We start from the raw sequence: 18880 nt of genomic DNA, 5'->3' as shown, positions 1-18880 counted from the left end.
CACAGGTACTAATACACGAGGATACATTTATTAATACATAGAATATGCATATAAAACTAACAGATCTTATCGAGAGGGTTATCAGAATACAAAAGGTATATATTCAGTCAGTTACGAAGTGTTACACATATCAAGAGGACATACGTTCAGTATATCATTCATTAAGACCGTTTCGTAAATGAACTTAGTTATAACTTCTACATTAGATACTCAAACAAGTACATAACTCTTAGGAATTAAATTGATATCAACTGGTTGGGATAACAATTGAATTCTCGAGCTGTAATGCATTGAAGTTAAATACTCATCCAATCTTTGGGGATTCAGATCTCCTGCGGGCACAAAGAAACAGTTGCAGGCTGTTGCTGTCCAATCCGCGCTCTCTGGCTCAGTGCCAGGCTGTGCTGTGCGGCTTGCGACGGTGCGCTGCTGATGCTCACTGACCGGCTAGTTAGTGTTGGCTTTAACTAGCAAAGTTTGTGCACAGGAGAAAAGATGACTGTGGGTCCCAGCAAGTCAGGAAGAGGACCGGTTCGTTCCTAATGAAGAGCTAGTTCTGAATAGTGATTCAGCTTTCCACAGTTCCGACCTGTTCACGAGGCCTGCTGCTGGTTACTCTCTGGCAACCTCCACTCTAGACTCTTAGAACAAAGGAAAGTTCTGGCACTCAGACACACTGGCCGTTCCGTGGTTGTCCGGGCTGAGTCTCAGGATGGTCAGGAGGCGCGCTGCGAGGATGTCCTGCCCTTGGGAGCCTTCTGCTCCTGGGCCGTCCTGCCCTGGAATTCTCCTTTGAATTCCCTTTAGAACAGTCCACAGAATCCTCTCCAGAATCCCTTCTGAATCTTGTTGAATCTCACTGAATCTCTCAGGCTCTCTGTGTTGCCTGTTTTTACCTGGAGGAACTTCAGCTCATTGATTGGCTGAAAGTTCCATGGGCATCAGAGTCCCACGTGGGTTACTCGGCCCTACCAGTCCCTGATTGGTTGATCAAGGTGAGATATGAGTCACTTACTCCTGACACTTAGTAATGCAGTCCAGATGTCCAACTGGCACTCCCTAGACAGATAGGCGCCAATGGATGACCATTGATCATGATAGCCAGGCTTAGCTAAGTGCATCCCCCTTTGGGAGCTGTCCTAGGACCTTAAATCACCCTGGGAATAGTCTCTCTGTGGCTGCACCACAGAGATGAACAGAGAAATGGGGCCTCATTTGGGAAGCTCGGAAACACTTAATTCTGCCTTATTAATAAGCCTCGCCGCTACATCAGCATGCAATAAACCTATTACTTGTTCCTTTGCAGCCGAGGCATGCTGACGTAGCTACCCAGCTGAACATCTTGCAGACTCTACAGTACTTCTCTCCTGTAGAAGTAAAGCAGGGCTTGCTGGGTGAGCTTTTGCTCTGGTAAATTAGGTCACGTGTCATGTTAAATCACTTCTTCTAAACACAACATTTGCTGGTGCTAGCTTTCCCCATGAAAAGAGACATTTCCCTTACAGTACATGACATATCGTTTTTATTCTATCAATAAGTATAGAAATTAAACAAAAGAAAAAATGGTGTCGCCAAAGAATGCACAGCTCTGTCGCCTTGGGGAGGTGTCAAGGGCATTGAGCTCCTTGGACATGAAAAGTGCCCGATAAATGCCATTTCTCATCATTTCTCTTGGCGTCAGTTCTGCTATTAAATGGGGCGGAGGCAACGGGCTCAGAGAGCAGGTTAAGTGCACACCGAACGCAGATGTGTCCAAGTGTCTGTAAAAGCGCGGTGCTCCGCTGGCGCTGTTCCCTAGTGGCTTAAAGTGCCTGCCTAGTAAGCAGGCGATCCTGGGTCTGAATACCAGCGGTGCCTCTCTCCGTGTCTTGTTGTGCCGAATGTCTCATTTCAGACAAACGTACAGCTTGGTTCAGTTTAATGCAAGAATTCATTTCCTTTCTGGAATAACTTGTTTTTGAAGAAATCCATACAGCTTGTGAAAGATGAAATCCATTTCTTGGTTGTCAGTGGAAAAAGATTGCCGGCTGCAAGAAGCGCAAGTGATTGTTTTCTTTGACCATAAACCTGCAAATGTAGGGAGTACAAGCGGCCGTCAGTCTCTGTGGCACAATCGGTTAGCGCGTTCGGCTATTAACCGAAAGGTTGGTGGTTCAAGCCCACCCAGGGACGTATGTCTCCGTTTTTCCAATGTAAACATCATCACCGCTAAAGAAGATGGCGCAGAAGGCTCCACAGTCGAAACGTTGTGCTTCTTTTCTTCTCTTTTCAGCATGGAGTAAACCTTTGCTTGATCCTTTGCAGCCTACGCATGCTGACACAGCTACCTTTCTCTTAACGCGCCTCAATCATTATTCACCAAAACCATCAGCAGAATGTGTCGCCTTTGTGGTGATGTCACTCCTCTGCTTCACAAATGTCCTTAGTGACGGACCATTTCTTTCTGCCATTTTTCCGGAGCGGTTATTGATTGCTCCATCATTTCCCTCATACTTTCCATCCCTAGATTGAAAAAAAAAAACAGAAACAGGCTGACAGGACGACAATCAAATTGCAAAAACTCATCAAAGCACTCGATAGAGTATTTGAATCCACAAGTAGCTACGAGCAACTTTGTCCTGGCTTGCATGAAAGTCGGAAAATGTCAAAAAGAAAAAGATGGTGGCTTTTTCATATCTGTTCTTTTATTTTTAGTTCGTTGGCTCTTCTGTCCATTGTCCTCCTGCCTGGCTCTTGACCTGTGACTGTCTGAACGCACACATTAGACTTTCAGGCGGGGGATTTGTCCTGAGCCTCTGTGGAAGACCCACCCACCCCCATAAATAACTGCTCTAGAAACACATGAATGCAAAACTAAACCACAGCTTAAAGAGGAGCTCCAACTCAGTGCCATACTAATGTAAACGAAGTAATACTAAGACATGTTCTTATGGATTTGTCTTACCTTGAGATATGTAATTGGATTTCAGGATTAACTTCCTCATTCAATGTACTGGTGATTCTTTGCCTGGTCAGTACCTGGGTGGGAGACCTCCAGCGAACAATTAAGCTTGCTGCTGGAAGTGGTGTTAAGAGACTCTTAGGATCTTCCAGAGGTGTCTGTCCAATAGCACTAGTTGCCTTAGAGCTGGCTCAAACATTGCTCAAGAGTCTACCTTTCACAGATGCGCAAAGATGAATGATGGGGGTGCACGCTTCAAGGAGCCTTCCAACTGTAGGGACCGATTAGAGACGATCCGTAGCATGTGTTCGTTTCCATATACGCCCCGTGTCTCAACGGTAGGACAGAGAAAAATACTGCCTCGACACGTAACAGCGTTATATTAAACCGCAGGACTTGAGGGCTGTTTTGTTTGAATGTTCAAGGCATTGGTAAGAGCGTAGGTCAAGGGCCATTGGTGCATCTCCTGTAACTGGAGTAAAAATGCTATTCAAACTGCAGTGACTAAAATCGTCGTCCACATGTCTCCGTTGTTGATTGCTTTCAGTCTAAGAACGTTCTGTTTTCATGTCCGAACGGGGAGACTTTATCATTCCAACTTGAAGCCACCCTTAAGTCCTCTGAGGTGTGTGTGTGTGTGTGTGCTTGCACGTATGGCGTAAAAGGTTTCTTAAACGGAGAGCGAACTTGAAAAAAGTTGCCTCCGCTGCCGCCGCCGCCTCGCACTCCCTGTTCGATTGTAGCAAGAAGGCAGCGGCCGCGGCGCTCGCTGTAGTCGTGGCCGAGTGCTTAAGGTGACGGACTTGAAATCCGTTGGGGTCTCCCTGCGCAGGTTCAAATCCTGCCGACTACGGCGTCCTTTGCATTTGGTTGCGTGCGTGCGTGTAAAAGGACCAGCGCCATTTCGTTTTCGCTGGGACCTTTAACACTCTAAATCGCCTGGACCCGCAGCCTGTGAAATCGATTCTTCAGCACCCACGAAGGACGCTTTGCCGCTGGACACAGATACCGATGCTTTTCTGCAACGAGCTTTCCAGCTGAATTTTCTCGGCAGCTCCGTACTGAACCTGTTCTCCATTGCAACATAGCGGAGGCTCGTCACGTCTATAGCAAGGCTGTGTAGGACCGCATACGCCACAGTGACTTGTACACAGACCACATGAAAGGCAAGCAAAATACACTTTTAAAATTCCAAAGACTCACAAGGTCAGAGGAACAGCGATGACCTGAACAGATCTGTTCCAGAAGTCTAGGTTGACCTTTTTAGAGCTGTAATTGCATTTTTGTTTAATAGAAGATCAAATCTACTCGCATGTACCAGCACCTTACAGTTTATTGATGTTAATTCTGTTTAAGTAATAAGATTGCTAACGATGTTGGACTTTAGCCGGTGTTTTTTAGAACAAATTGCTTACACTTCTGTAAGGAATACGCAGTACGTGCCTTTGTCAGTCATTGCTCACCATACCTGTAACTTTCTTATCTAACTCACTTCCTCAAATGGTGAAGGTCCACAAACATAAATGAAAAAAAAACCCTTGTTGTAGATGAGGTGCACAAAAAAGCAGCCCCTGATAGTGTATAACACATTTGTACTATTGCAGAGACACATGTAACATATATATATATACTGTATATATATATATGAAACAGAAATAGAAACAGAAACAGGAATCGCTTACTCACCTGGAGAATCTCTGTAGGAATATCTAGCATTTATCGTACCCTTATCTGTTAGGGAATTTCAAGGGAGGAGTTAGGTCAGAATGGGTAGGCTGCAAAACAACAAGTAAAGATTTATTCCAAGATGAAACGTTGTGGCGGTTTTCTTATCTTTTCAGCATGGACTAAACTTTTACGTGTTCCTTATATGCTATATGTGTATCTATTAGCACCAATGTCGTTCTTAAAAACTAACATGAAATTGTCAGGGACATTCAGCTATATACAAAGACGAGACAGACAAAGTAATAATTCTGTATTAACGTGGCCTACATATTGACGCAATGATCGAACTAACTGACATGTTCTGATTCAGATCCCCTGCAGTTCATGCCAATTAGAACAATAGCAATGCTGAGTCCTCCCCACCCTACCGAGCACAAATTCAGCTGCTCTCCAGTTCTGTTCTGCATGTTTTTTCATTGCAATTGAGCTCGGAGCTGGAGATGATCTCCATACAGTTCTGTGTTCACTAGCCCGCACTTGCGTGCTAATTTACGGGTTGTGGCAAATGCTTTTCTATAGTTCATATACATGACGGCAACCTGTTACCGAGGAACCTGAGAGGTTTAAAAGCCTCATGAGCCAGGCAGGACTCGAACCTACAATCTTCTGATCCGAAGTCAGACGCGTTATCCATTACGCCACTGGCCCATAGAACATGCACTTGCACTCCACCACAGAGAGCTCTACACTGCTACTAGTAGTACACTTCCCCATCTAAATTTTCACAGCAAGAAACTTGTGTTTCCTACTATTTTTATCAGGTTTAAAATATCATCTCCTTAAAACAGAAAAAGTGTTGATGTGTCGTGCTGAAATTCCGATTGATTTTGAATTCAAAGAAAAAAGGTTTTCTTCCAAAACACCATGAAATTGTCACATCTTGCAGACAATAGGTGTATTCCATGTTGAAAAGAGAAGAAAGAAAACCATGGAGCCTTTAACAGGTGTGAGGCTTCTTCAGGTGTGAGAAGACCTCACAGTCGAAACGCTGTGGTTCCGTTCTTCTCTTTTCAGTGTAGTGATTCATAGCCGTTCAGGGACCCCAAATATGTAAGAAAACCGGTTCAGGGACGCCAAATATGTAATCATAGTGGCTCTCTGAAGGCACCAGTTCTGTAGGGTTTGGGCATTTACTGAGACAATTATTAATTGTAGCAGTAAATCACAAAGTTGATTCTTTTGATGGCTTTAGAGTCCAACCATGCGACATAACTCAAACAACGCACACACACAGGTACTAATACACGAGGATACATTTATTAATACATAGAATATGCATATAAAACTAACAGATCTTATCGAGAGGGTTATCAGAATACAAAAGGTATATATTCAGTCAGTTACGAAGTGTTACACATATCAAGAGGACATACGTTCAGTATATCATTCATTAAGACCGTTTCGTAAATGAACTTAGTTATAACTTCTACATTAGATACTCAAACAAGTACATAACTCTTAGGAATTAAATTGATATCAACTGGTTGGGATAACAATTGAATTCTCGAGCTGTAATGCATTGAAGTTAAATACTCATCCAATCTTTGGGGATTCAGATCTCCTGCGGGCACAAAGAAACAGTTGCAGGCTGTTGCTGTCCAATCCGCGCTCTCTGGCTCAGTGCCAGGCTGTGCTGTGCGGCTTGCGACGGTGCGCTGCTGATGCTCACTGACCGGCTAGTTAGTGTTGGCTTTAACTAGCAAAGTTTGTGCACAGGAGAAAAGATGACTGTGGGTCCCAGCAAGTCAGGAAGAGGACCGGTTCGTTCCTAATGAAGAGCTAGTTCTGAATAGTGATTCAGCTTTCCACAGTTCCGACCTGTTCACGAGGCCTGCTGCTGGTTACTCTCTGGCAACCTCCACTCTAGACTCTTAGAACAAAGGAAAGTTCTGGCACTCAGACACACTGGCCGTTCCGTGGTTGTCCGGGCTGAGTCTCAGGATGGTCAGGAGGCGCGCTGCGAGGATGTCCTGCCCTTGGGAGCCTTCTGCTCCTGGGCCGTCCTGCCCTGGAATTCTCCTTTGAATTCCCTTTAGAACAGTCCACAGAATCCTCTCCAGAATCCCTTCTGAATCTTGTTGAATCTCACTGAATCTCTCAGGCTCTCTGTGTTGCCTGTTTTTACCTGGAGGAACTACAGCTCATTGATTGGCTGAAAGTTCCATGGGCATCAGAGTCCCACGTGGGTTACTCGGCCCTACCAGTCCCTGATTGGTTGATCAAGGTGAGATATGAGTCACTTACTCCTGACACTTAGTAATGCAGTCCAGATGTCCAACTGGCACTCCCTAGACAGATAGGCGCCAATGGATGACCATTGATCATGATAGCCAGGCTTAGCTAAGTGCATCCCCCTTTGGGAGCTGTCCTAGGACCTTAAATCACCCTGGGAATAGTCTCTCTGTGGCTGCACCACAGAGATGAACAGAGAAATGGGGCCTCATTTGGGAAGCTCGGAAACACTTAATTCTGCCTTATTAATAAGCCTCGCCGCTACATCAGCATGCAATAAACCTATTACTTGTTCCTTTGCAGCCGAGGCATGCTGACGTAGCTACCCAGCTGAACATCTTGCAGACTCTAAAGTACTTCTCTCCTGTAGAAGTAAAGCAGGGCTTGCTGGGTGAGCTTTTGCTCCGGTAAATTAGGTCACGTGTCATGTTAAATCACTTCTTCTAAACACAACATTTGCTGGTGCTAGCTTTCCCCATGAAAAGAGACATTTCCCTTACAGTACATGACATATCGTTTTTATTCTATCAATAAGTATAGAAATTAAACAAAAGAAAAAATGGTGTCGCCAAAGAATGCACAGCTCTGTCGCCTTGGGGAGGTGTCAAGGGCATTGAGCTCCTTGGACATGAAAAGTGCCCGATAAATGCCATTTCTCATCATTTCTCTTGGCGTCAGTTCTGCTATTAAATGGGGCGGAGGCAACGGGCTCAGAGAGCAGGTTAAGTGCACACCGAACGCAGATGTGTCCAAGTGTCTGTAAAAGCGCGGTGCTCCGCTGGCGCTGTTCCCTAGTGGCTTAAAGTGCCCGCCTAGTAAGCAGGCGATCCTGGGTCTGAATACCAGCGGTGCCTCTCTCCGTGTCTTGTTGTGCCGAATGTCTCATTTCAGACAAACGTACAGCTTGGTTCAGTTTAATGCAAGAATTCATTTCCTTTCTGGAATAACTTGTTTTTGAAGAAATCCATACAGCTTGTGAAAGATGAAATCCATTTCTTGGTTGTCAGTGGAAAAAGATTGCCGGCTGCAAGAAGCGCAAGTGATTGTTTTCTTTGACCATAAACCTGCAAATGTAGGGAGCACAAGCGGCTGTCAGTCTCTGTGGCACAATCGGTTAGCGCGTTCGGCTGTTAACCGAAAGGTTGGTGGTTCAAGCCCACCCAGGGACGTATGTCTCCGTTTTTCCAATGTAAACATCATCACCGCTAAAGAAGATGGCGCAGAAGGCTCCACAGTCGAAACGTTGTGCTTCTTTTCTTCTCTTTTCAGCATGGAGTAAACCTTTGCTTGATCCTTTGCAGCCTACGCATGCTGACACAGCTACCTTTCTCTTAACGCGCCTCAATCATTATTCACCAAAACCATCAGCAGAATGTGTCGCCTTTGTGGTGATGTCACTCCTCTGCTTCACAAATGTCCTTAGTGATGGACCATTTCTTTCTGCCATTTTTCCGGAGCGGTTATTGATTGCTCCATCATTTCCCTCATACTTTCCATCCCTAGATTGAAAAAAAAAACAGAAACAGGCTGACAGGACGACAATCAAATTGCAAAAACTCATCAAAGCACTCGATAGAGTATTTGAATCCACAAGTAGCTACGAGCAACTTTGTCCTGGCTTGCATGAAAGTCGGAAAATGTCAAAAAGAAAAAGATGGTGGCTTTTTCATATCTGTTCTTTTATTTTTAGTTCGTTGGCTCATCTGTCCATTGTCCTCCTGCCTGGCTCTTGACCTGTGACTGTCTGAACGCACACATTAGACTTTCAGGCGGGGGATTTGTCCTGAGCCTCTGTGAAAGACCCACCCACCCCCATAAATAACTGCTCTAGAAACACATGAATGCAAAACTAAACCACAGCTTAAAGAGGAGCTCCAACTCAGTGCCATACTAATGTAAACGAAGTAATACTAAGACATGTTCTTATGGATTTGTCTTACCTTGAGATATGTAATTGGATTTCAGGATTAACTTCCTCATTCAATGTACTGGTGATTCTTTGCCTGGTCAGTACCTGGGTGGGAGACCTCCAGCGAACAATTAAGCTTACTGCTGGAAGTGGTGTTAAGAGACTCTTAGGATCTTCCAGAGGTGTCTGTCCAATAGCACTAGTTGCCTTAGAGCTGGCTCAAACATTGCTCAAGAGTCTACCTTTCACAGATGCGCAAAGATGAATGATGGGGGTGCACGCTTCAAGGAGCCTTCCAACTGTAGGGACCGATTAGAGACGATCCGTAGCATGTGTTCGTTTCCATATACGCCCCGTGTCTGTCACGCCCCACACTCTCCCTCGCAAACGACGTTACATTCCCGGAACCTCTGCTTCCCAATCTCATCCCTGATTGAACCCAGCACATTCTCACATGCATCAGATTCCTCAAATTCTCACTCCCTAACCAATCATCCAATCACACCCCTTTCCTTTCAGTATTTAAACCCCCTTCGCACACCTTCCCACGCTCACTATTGAGAAGCCTATCTTAGTATTCTCCAGTGCGTGTTTCCTAACCTTTTTGACTGATCTCCCGTTACGAATCTTCTGCTTCTGCCTCTTGACCTCGCCTTCTGGATTTTGCCTTTGAATTGTTTTGACTATCTCTCGTTACCGGACCCTTTGCCTCCCTTATCGACCCTGCCTTTGGATTTTGTCTTTTGGATTGTCCCTTTGCTACTCTGTGTCCTGTGGGATTCCGGTCACGCATAAGGATCCTCCTATTCCACGTATTGGTTCCTTGACAGAATAGTGAGCCATATTAAAATGGATCCAGCGGACCAGAGTCAACTTTCTATTCTCCTTGAACACTCCCGGAACCTGGACCTGCTAACTACTGCAGTCCAGCAACTAGCTGACCACTTTGCACTTCCGCCGTCTCCCCCACCTGCAGCTCCTGCCCCTGCACCCCTGCTTCAAACACAAACTAATCTTCTACCCCCTCCCCTCCCGGAAAAATTTGATGGCGACTCCTCCAGATGTCAGGGCTTTGTGACTCAATGTCAGATGGCTTTCCACATCCGTCCAGACTGCTTCCCCACCGATGGAGAAAGAATTGCTTTTATGGTATCTTGCCTCTCTGGACGAGCTCTGGAATGGGCTGGACATCTCCTCTCTCGAAACGCTCCTGAGACTGCTAACTTCCACCTTTTTCAGACAGCTCTACAATCTGCCTTTGGGCAGTTGCACTCTCGCCACCTCATTGTTGCACGCCTCACTTCCCTTACTCAAGGATCTCGCTCTTTTCAGGACTACTCTTCCGAATTCCGTTTTCTGGCTGCTCAACTCGCTTGGGATCACAATGCCCTGATTCACTACTTCCGCCTTGGATTATCTGATGAACTCAAGGATCACGTTGTGCACCTGCCCCTGGACTTCCCATCACTTGACTCCTTCATTTCTCGAGTTTCTGAACTAGAGCTCAGGATGCAACAGCGAAGGTCGGACAATCGGACCCCTCCCACACCCTCCCAACTGCCTTCCTTCCATAGACTGACCTCCGAGGAAAGAGATTGCCGACTTCGTGAGGGGCGTTGCCTTTACTGCGGTTCCCCTGATCACCTCCGAGCTGCCTGCCCCAGTCGCCCTCCTTGCTCCTATCCACCTGCTGTTATGGCCAGTGTCACTTCTTCCTCTCCCAGATCTGGACTCTTTCTCCCAGCCACCCTGTCATGGACTACTGGACAGACCTCTCTCTCTGCTTTTGTTGATTCGGGCTCCGAAGAGAACTTCCTAGACTCTGGACTCGCTTCGTCCTGGAATATTCCCCGGTTGCCAGTCACCCAGCCCATTCGGCTCCTCACTCTTGATGGCTCCCCCCTCTCCCCTGGTCTGGTGAAGTGGCAGACCCCTCCCCTCACTCTTCGCATCGGCGCCACCCACCAGGAAGTCATTCGGTTCTTTCTCATTCAATCCCCTTCTCACCCATTGGTTCTTGGTTTCCCGTGGTTACGGATTCACAACCCACACATCTCCTGGTCACAAAGGGAACTCACAGCCTGGGGTTCCCATTGCCTTTCGCATTGTTGTCAGCTTCCTCAGAAAGTTTCCGTCTCCTGCATATCTCAAGATAACCTCCCCAATATCCCTTCCCAGTACTCGGATCTACACCTAGCCTTCAGTAAACAGAAGGCCCTATCCCTCCCGCCTCATCGCCCATCTGACTGTCCTATAGATCTAATTCCAGGGGTTCTACCCCCTAAGGGCCATGTCTATTCACTCTCCAACGAGGAGACTCAGGCTATGGAAGATTATATCCAGGAGTCCTTGGAATCTGGTTTCATCCGCCCCTCTTCCTCACCTGCCTGCGCCGGTTTCTTCTTTGTTAAAAAGAAAGACGGCTCTCTCAGACCCTGCATTGATTATCGCGGTCTGAATAACATAACTATCAAGAACAGTTATCCCCTTCCTCTGATTTCATCGGCTTTGGAATCACTCCGGGGCGCCACTATTTTTTCTAAACTGGATCTCCGCGGTGCGTATAATTTGATCCGCATTCGGGAGGGTGACGAATGGAAGACGGCATTCATTACTACCCACGGTCATTATGAATACCAAGTAATGCCGTTTGGACTGATTAATGCTCCTGCTGTCTTTCAGGGGTTCATGAATGACATCTTTAGGGATATCTTGCACAAATATGTCCTGGTATACCTGGATGATATTCTGATCTTTTCCCGAAGTCCCCAGGAACATGTCTCTCATGTGCGTGAGGTTCTTCATCGTTTGATTCAGAACAAACTCTACGCCAAATTGGAAAAGTGTACTTTCCATGTTACCAGAATCCACTTCCTTGGCTACATCCTCTCACCCCTGGGCATTGAAATTGACCCTGCCAAGACTGAATCCATACAAAACTGGCCAACCCCCCAGAATTTAAAACAAATTCAACGTTTCCTGGGATTTTCCAATTTTTACCGCCGTTTTATTAGGAATTTCAGCTCTGTCGTCTCCCCCATTACAGCCCTGACCCGAAAAGGTCATGATCAAGGGAAATGGACTCCTGAGGCAGACCAAGCTTTCCTTCATCTCAAGAGACTGTTCACCACAGCCCCCCTCCTCCGTCACCCAGACCCCAACCTTCCATTCATTCTTGAGGTGGATGCCTCAGCCAACGGAGTCGGTGCCATATTATCTCAACGTCATGGAGAGAAGGGTATCCTCCACCCCTGCGCCTTTTTCTCCAAAAAATTGTCCCGGGCCGAGACTAATTATGATGTTGGAGACCGAGAACTACTGGCTATCAAGCTCGCCCTGGAGGAATGGAGACACTGGTTGGAGGGGGCCCTACACCCTTTTACTATTCTTACAGATCATAAGAATCTCTCTTACCTACAAACTGCCAAACGTTTGAATCCACGCCAGGCCCGCTGGTCACTTTTCTTTTCTAGGTTCCATTTTTTTATTACTTATACACCGGGATCCAAGAACATAAAGGCTGACGCCCTATCTCGCCTCCATGATCCTCCTGGCTTTTTGGACCCTCCTGAACCCATTATACCCCCTGAGAGAATTGTGGCTGCTATTAGATGGGACCTGGAGAACCAAATCAAACGTGCACTTCACAACCAAACCGTTCCCCCCCAGTGTCCTCCAGACAGACTCTTTGTTCCTGATACCATACGCTCCACTGTTCTTCGCTGGGGTCATGACTCACTATTTGCAGGTCACCCCGGTGTCAAACGTTCCTTGGAATTCATCTCTAGACATTTCTGGTGGCCTTCTATGAGGACTGATGTTACTGGGTTCGTGCAGGCCTGTCCCATCTGTGCCATGTCCAAATCCTCCCGTCTTAAGAAGCCCGGTTTACTCCAACCACTCCCAACCCCTAGAAGACCTTGGTCCCACATCTCAGTGGATTTTCTTACAGATCTTCCTGAGAGTCAAGGCAAAACTACCATTATGGTCGTGGTAGATAGATTCTCGAAGTCGGCTCATTTCATTCCTCTTCCTGCCCTCCCATCTGCTCAAGACATGGCTGACCTCTTCATTCTTCATGTCTTCAGACTTCACGGCATTCCTGAGGATATCGTATCAGATCGAGGACCTCAATTCATTTCAAGATTCTGGAGAACTTTTTGCAAATCTCTCGGGACTTCCACATCTCTCACGTCTGGCTATCATCCTGAATCCAATGGACTGACGGAAAGAACCAACCAGGACCTTCTTACTTACCTTCGATCTTACGTCTCTGCTTCTCAAGATGACTGGGTCTCTCTCCTCCCCTGGGCTGAGTATGCTCATAACTCTCTCTCTTCCTCCACCACTGGGATGTCTCCCTTCTATTGCTCCCTGGGATACCAACCCTCTCTTCTCCCGGACTCTATCCCTGATTCGGATATTCCCTGCCTCCAGACGCGCCTCACTTTCCTCAAGAGGATTTGGAGACAAGCCAGATCCGCCCTCCTGAAGACCTCCTTGCGGCAGAAGACCACCGCTGACCGTCATCGACGACCTGTGCCCAGACTACGACGAGGACAGTTTGTCTGGCTGTCTACTAAAAACTTACCCCTTAGACAGCCTTCACATAAGTTGGGACCCCGTTTTATTGGACCTTTTCGCATCCTCTCCCAGCTCACCCCTGTAACCTATCATCTTGCTCTTCCTCCAACTCTCAGGGTGCACCCCTCCTTCCACGTCTCTCTCCTGAAACCCTACCACAGATCCCCCCTCTCCCGGCCTCGGCCACCTCCACCCCCACCACGACTCATCGATGGTCTGCCTTCCTACACGGTCAATAAGATCTTGGATGCCCGCTTGCTCCGAGGTCGCCAACAATTTCTAGTCGACTGGGAGGGCTATGGTCCTGAGGAACGTTCCTGGGTCTGGGAGAAAGATATTTTGGATCGCAGCCTCATTGATGACTTTGTTCGTACTCGCTCTCTGAGGTCGTCAGGAGCCGACCCTAAAGGGGGGGGTACTGTCACGCCCCACACTCTCCCTCGCAAACGACGTTACATTCCCGGAACCTCTGCTTCCCAATCTCATCCCTGATTGAACCCAGCACATTCTCACATGCATCAGATTCCTCAAATTCTCACTCCCTAACCAATCATCCAATCACACCCCTTTCCTTTCAGTATTTAAACCCCCTTCGCACACCTTCCCACGCTCACTATTGAGAAGCCTATCTAAGTATTCTCCAGTGCGTGTTTCCTAACCTTTTTGACTGATCTCCCGTTACGAATCTTCTGCTTCTGCCTCTTGACCTCGCCTTCTGGATTTTGCCTTTGAATTGTTTTGACTATCTCTCGTTACCGGACCCTTTGCCTCCCTTATCGACCCTGCCTTTGGATTTTGTCTTTTGGATTGTCCCTTTGCTACTGTGTGTCCTGTGGGATTCCGGTCACGCATAAGGATCCTCCTATTCCACGTATTGGTTCCTTGACAGTGTCTCAACGGTAGGACAGAGTCAAATACTGCCTCGACACGTAACAGCATTATATATAACCGCAGGACTTGAGGGCTGTTTTGTTTGAATGTTCAAGGCATTGGTAAGAGCGTAGGTCAAGGGCCATTGGTGCATCTCCTGTAACTGGAGTAAAAATGCTATTCAAAGTGCAGTGACTAAAATCGTCGTCCACATGTCTCCGTTGTTGATTGCTTTCTGTCTAAGAACGTTCTGTTTTCATGTCCGAACGGGGAGACTTTATCATTCCAACTTGAAGCCACCCTTAAGTCCTCTGAGGTGTGTGTGTGTGTGCTTGCACGTATGGCGTAAAAGGTTTCTTAAACGGAGAGCGAACTTGAAAAAAGTTGCCTCCGCTGCCGCCGCCACCTCGCACTCCCTGTTCGATTGTAGCAAGAAGGCAGCGGCCGCGGCGCTCGCTGTAGTCGTGGCCGAGTGCTTAAGGTGACGGACTTGAAATCCGTTGGGGTCTCCCCGCGCAGGTTCAAATCCTGCCGACTACGGCGTCCTTTGCATTTGGTTGCGTGCGTGCGTGTAAAAGGACCAGCGCCGTTTCGTTTTCGCTGGGACCTTTAACACTCTAAATCGCCTGGACCCGCAGCCTGTGAAATCGATTCTTCAGCACCCACGAAGGACGCTTTGCCGCTGGACACAGATAACGATGCTTTTCTGCAACGAGCTTTCCAGCTGAATTTTCTCGGCAGCTCCGTACTGAACCTGTTCTCCATTGCAACATAGCGGAGGCTCGTCACGTCTATAGCAAGGCTGGTTAGGACCGCATACGCCACAGTGACTTGTACACAGACCACATGAAAGGCAAGCAAAATACACTTTTAAAATTCCAAAGACTCACAAGGTCAGAGAAACAGCGATGACCTGAACAGATCTGTTACAGAAGTCTAGGTTGACCTTTTTAGAGCTGTAATTGCATTTTTGTTTAATAGAAGATCAAATCTACTCGCATGTACCAGCACCTTACAGTTTATTGATGTTAATTCTGTTTAAGTAATAAGATTGCTAACGATGTTGGACTTTAGCCGGTGTTTTTTAGAACAAATTGCTTACACTTCTGTAAGGAATACGCAGTACGTGCCTTTGTCAGTCATTGCTCACCATACCTGTAACTTTCTTATCTAACTCACTTCCTCAAATGGTGAAGGTCCACAAACATAAATGAAAAAAAAACCCTTGTTGTAGATGAGGTGCACAAAAAAGCAGCCCCTGATAGTGTATAACACATTTATACTATTGCAGAGACACATGTAACATATATATACTGTATATATATATGAAACAGAAATAGAAACAGAAACAGGAATCGCTTACTCACCTGGAGAATCTCTGTAGGAATATCTAGCATTTATCAATGGAAATAAAAGCTGCTTTAATACAGTGCATGTTCAAACTCAAACCCTCAGCTGCTGTTCTTGTTTGTTTTGGGACAAATTGCAACTGAGCATCGCATGAGCCGTTACGTACCCTTATCTGTTAGGGAATTTCAAGGGAGGAGTTAGGTCAGAATGGGTAGGCTGCAAAACAACAAGTAAAGATTTATTCCAAGATGAAACGTTGTGGCGGTTTTCTTATCTTTTCAGCATGGACTAAACTTTTACGTGTTCCTTATATGCTATATATGTATATATTAGCACCAATGTCGTTCTTAAAAACTAACATGAAATTGTCAGGGACATTCAGCTATATACAAAGACGAGACAGACAAAGTAATAATTCTGTATTAACGTGGCCTACATACTGACGCAATGATCGAACTAACTGACATGTTCTGATTCAGATCCCCTGCAGTTCATGCCAATTAGAACAATAGCAATGCTGAGTCCTCCCCACCCTACTGAGCACAAATTCAGCTGCTCTCCAGTTCTGTTCTGCATGTTTTTTCATTGCAATTGAGCTCGGAGCTGGAGATGATCTCCATACAGTTCTGTGTTCACCAGCCCGCACTTGCGTGCTAATTTACGGGTTGTGGCAAATGCTTTTCTATAGTTCATATACATGACGGCAACCTGTTACCGAGGAACCTGAGAGGTTTAAAAGCCTCACGAGCCAGGCAGGACTCGAACCTCCAATCTTCTGATCCGAAGTCAGATACGTTATCCATTACGCCACTGGCCCATAGAACATGCGCTTGCACTCCACCACAGAGAGCTCTACACTGCTACTAGTAGTACACTTCCCCATCTAAATTTTCACAGCAAGAAACTTGTGTTTCCTACTATTTTTATCAGGTTTAAAATATCATCTCCTTAAAACAGAAAAAGTGTTGATGTGTCGTGCTGAAATTCCGATTGATTTTGAATTCAAAGAAAAAAGGTTTTCATCCAAAACACCATGAAATTGTCACATCTTGCAGACAATAGGTGTATTCCATGTTGAAAAGAGAAGAAAGAAAACCATGGAGCCTTTTACAGGTGTGAGGCTTCTTCAGGTGTGAGAAGACCTCACAGTCGAAACGCTGTGTTTCCGTTCTTCTCTTTTCAGCATGCAATAAACCTAGTACTTGTTCCTTTGCAGCCGAGGCATGCTGACGTAGCTACCCAGCTGAACATCTTGCAGACTCTACAGTACTTCTCTCCTGTAGAAGTAAAGCAGGGCTTGCTGGGTGAGCTTTTGCTCCGGTAAATTAGGTCACGTGTCATGTTAAATCACTTCTTCTAAACACAACATTTGCTGGTGCTAGCTTTCCCCATGAAAAGAGACATTTCCCTTACAGTACATGACATATCGTTTTTATTCTATCAATAAGTATAGAAATTAAACAAAAGAAAAAATGGTGTCGCCAAAGAATGCACAGCTCTGTCGCCTTGGGGAGGTGTCAAGGGCATTGAGCTCCTTGGACATGAAAAGTGCCCGATAAATGCCATTTCTCATCATTTCTCTTGGCGTCAGTTCTGCTATTAAATGGGACGGAGGCAACGGGTTCAGAGAGCAGGTTAAGTGCACACCGAACGCAGATGTGTCCAAGTGTCTGTAAAAGCGCGGTGCTCCGCTGGCGCTGTTCCCTAGTGGCTTAAAGTGCCCGCCTAGTAAGCAGGCGATCCTGGGTCTGAATACCAGCGGTGCCTCTCTCCGTGTCTTGTTGTGCCGAATGTCTCATTTCAGACAAACATGTACAGCTTGGTTCAGTTTAATGCAAGAATTCATTTCCTTTCTGGAATAACTTGTTTTTGAAGAAATCCATACAGCTTGTGAAAGATGAAATCCATTTCTTGGTTGTCAGTGGAAAAAGATTGCCGGCTGCAAGAAGCGCAAGTGATTGTTTTCTTTGACCATAAACCTGCAAATGTAGGGAGCACAAGCGGCCATCAGTCTCTGTGGCGCAATCGGTTAGCGCGTTCGGCTGTTAACCGAAAGGTTGGTGGTTCAAGCCCACCCAGGGACGCATGTCTCAGTTTTTCCAATGTAAACATCATCACCGCTAAAGAAGATGGCGCAGAAGGCTCCACAGTCGAAACGTTGTGCTTCTTTTCTTCTCTTTTCAGCATGGAGTAAACCTTTGCTTGATCGTTTGCAGCCTACGCATGCTGACACAGCTACCTTTCTCTTAACGCACCTCAATCATTATTCACCAAAACCATCAGCAGAATGTGTCGCCTTTGTGGTGATGTCACTCCTCTGCTTCACAAATGTCCTTAGTGATGGACCATTTCATTCTGCCATTTTTCCGGAGCGGTTATTGATTGCTCCATCATTTCCCTCATACTTTCCATCCCAAGATTGAAAAAAAAAAACAGAAACAGGCTGATAGGACGACAATCAAATTGCAAAAACTCATCAAAGCACTCGATAGAGTATTTGAATCCACAAGTAGCTACGAGCAACTTTGTCCTGGCTTGCATGAAAGTCGGAAAATGTCAAAAAGAAAAAGATGGTGGCTTTTTCATATCTGTTCTTTTATTTTTAGTTCGTTGGCTCTTCTGTCCATTGTCCTCCTGCCTGGCTCTTGACCTGTGACTGTCTGAACGCACACATTAGACTTTCAGGCGGGGGATTTGTCCTGAGCCTCTGTGAAAGACCCACCCACCCCCATAAATAACTGCTCTAGAAACACATGAATGCAAAACTAAACCACAGCTTAAAGAGGAGCTCCAACTCAGTGCCATACTAATGTAAACGAAGTAATACTAAGACATGTTCTTATGGATTTGTCTTACCTTGAGATATGTAATTGGATTTCAGGATTAACTTCCTCATTCAATGTAGTGGTGATTCTTTGCCTGGTCAGTACCTGGGTGGGAGACCTCCAGCGAACAATTAAGCTTGCTGCTGGAAGTGGTGTTAAGAGACTCTTAGGATCTTCCAGAGGTGTCTGTCCAATAGCACTAGTTGCCTTAGAGCTGGCTCAAACATTGCTCAAGAGTCTACCTTTCACAGATGCGCAAAGATGAATGATGGGGGTGCACGCTTCAAGGAGCCTTCCAACTGTAGGGACCGATTAGAGACGATCCGTAGCATGTGTTCATTTCCATATACGCCCCGTGTCTCAACGGTAGGACAGAGTCAAATACTGCCTCGACACGTAACAGCGTTATATTAAACCGCAGGACTTGAGGGCTGTTTTGTT

At 46.2% G+C, this 18880-nt stretch overlaps 7 non-coding genes across 7 annotated transcripts; 5 read left to right on the top strand and 2 right to left on the bottom strand.

Moving 5' to 3' along the window:
* Positions 1-2098: 2098 nt before the first annotated feature.
* On the top strand, positions 2099-2172 carry trnan-auu (transfer RNA asparagine (anticodon AUU)). The gene has a single exon. It is a non-coding gene; the product is annotated as a tRNA-Asn (tRNA).
* A 1540-nt stretch (positions 2173-3712) lies between these two features.
* trnas-uga (transfer RNA serine (anticodon UGA)) lies at positions 3713-3794 on the top strand. The gene has a single exon. It is a non-coding gene; the product is annotated as a tRNA-Ser (tRNA).
* Positions 3795-5244: 1450 nt separating this feature from the next.
* On the bottom strand, positions 5245-5317 carry trnar-ucg (transfer RNA arginine (anticodon UCG)). Its single transcript has one exon. It is a non-coding gene; the product is annotated as a tRNA-Arg (tRNA).
* A 2679-nt stretch (positions 5318-7996) lies between these two features.
* trnan-guu (transfer RNA asparagine (anticodon GUU)) lies at positions 7997-8070 on the top strand. Its single transcript has one exon. It is a non-coding gene; the product is annotated as a tRNA-Asn (tRNA).
* Positions 8071-14722: 6652 nt separating this feature from the next.
* trnas-uga (transfer RNA serine (anticodon UGA)) lies at positions 14723-14804 on the top strand. The gene has a single exon. It is a non-coding gene; the product is annotated as a tRNA-Ser (tRNA).
* Positions 14805-16358: 1554 nt separating this feature from the next.
* On the bottom strand, positions 16359-16431 carry trnar-ucg (transfer RNA arginine (anticodon UCG)). The gene has a single exon. It is a non-coding gene; the product is annotated as a tRNA-Arg (tRNA).
* A 1193-nt stretch (positions 16432-17624) lies between these two features.
* trnan-guu (transfer RNA asparagine (anticodon GUU)) lies at positions 17625-17698 on the top strand. The gene has a single exon. It is a non-coding gene; the product is annotated as a tRNA-Asn (tRNA).
* The last annotated feature ends 1182 nt before the right edge of the window (positions 17699-18880 follow it).

The sequence above is a fragment of the Lepisosteus platostomus genome, unplaced genomic scaffold (genome assembly GCF_059453375.1).
Source record: "Lepisosteus platostomus isolate fLepPlt1 unplaced genomic scaffold, fLepPlt1.hap1 Scaffold_91_H1, whole genome shotgun sequence".
In the NCBI taxonomy this organism is placed as follows: domain Eukaryota; kingdom Metazoa; phylum Chordata; class Actinopteri; order Semionotiformes; family Lepisosteidae; genus Lepisosteus; species Lepisosteus platostomus.
The sequence above is the reverse complement of the archived record's forward strand: the minus strand, read 5'-3'. Positions and strand labels throughout refer to the sequence as shown.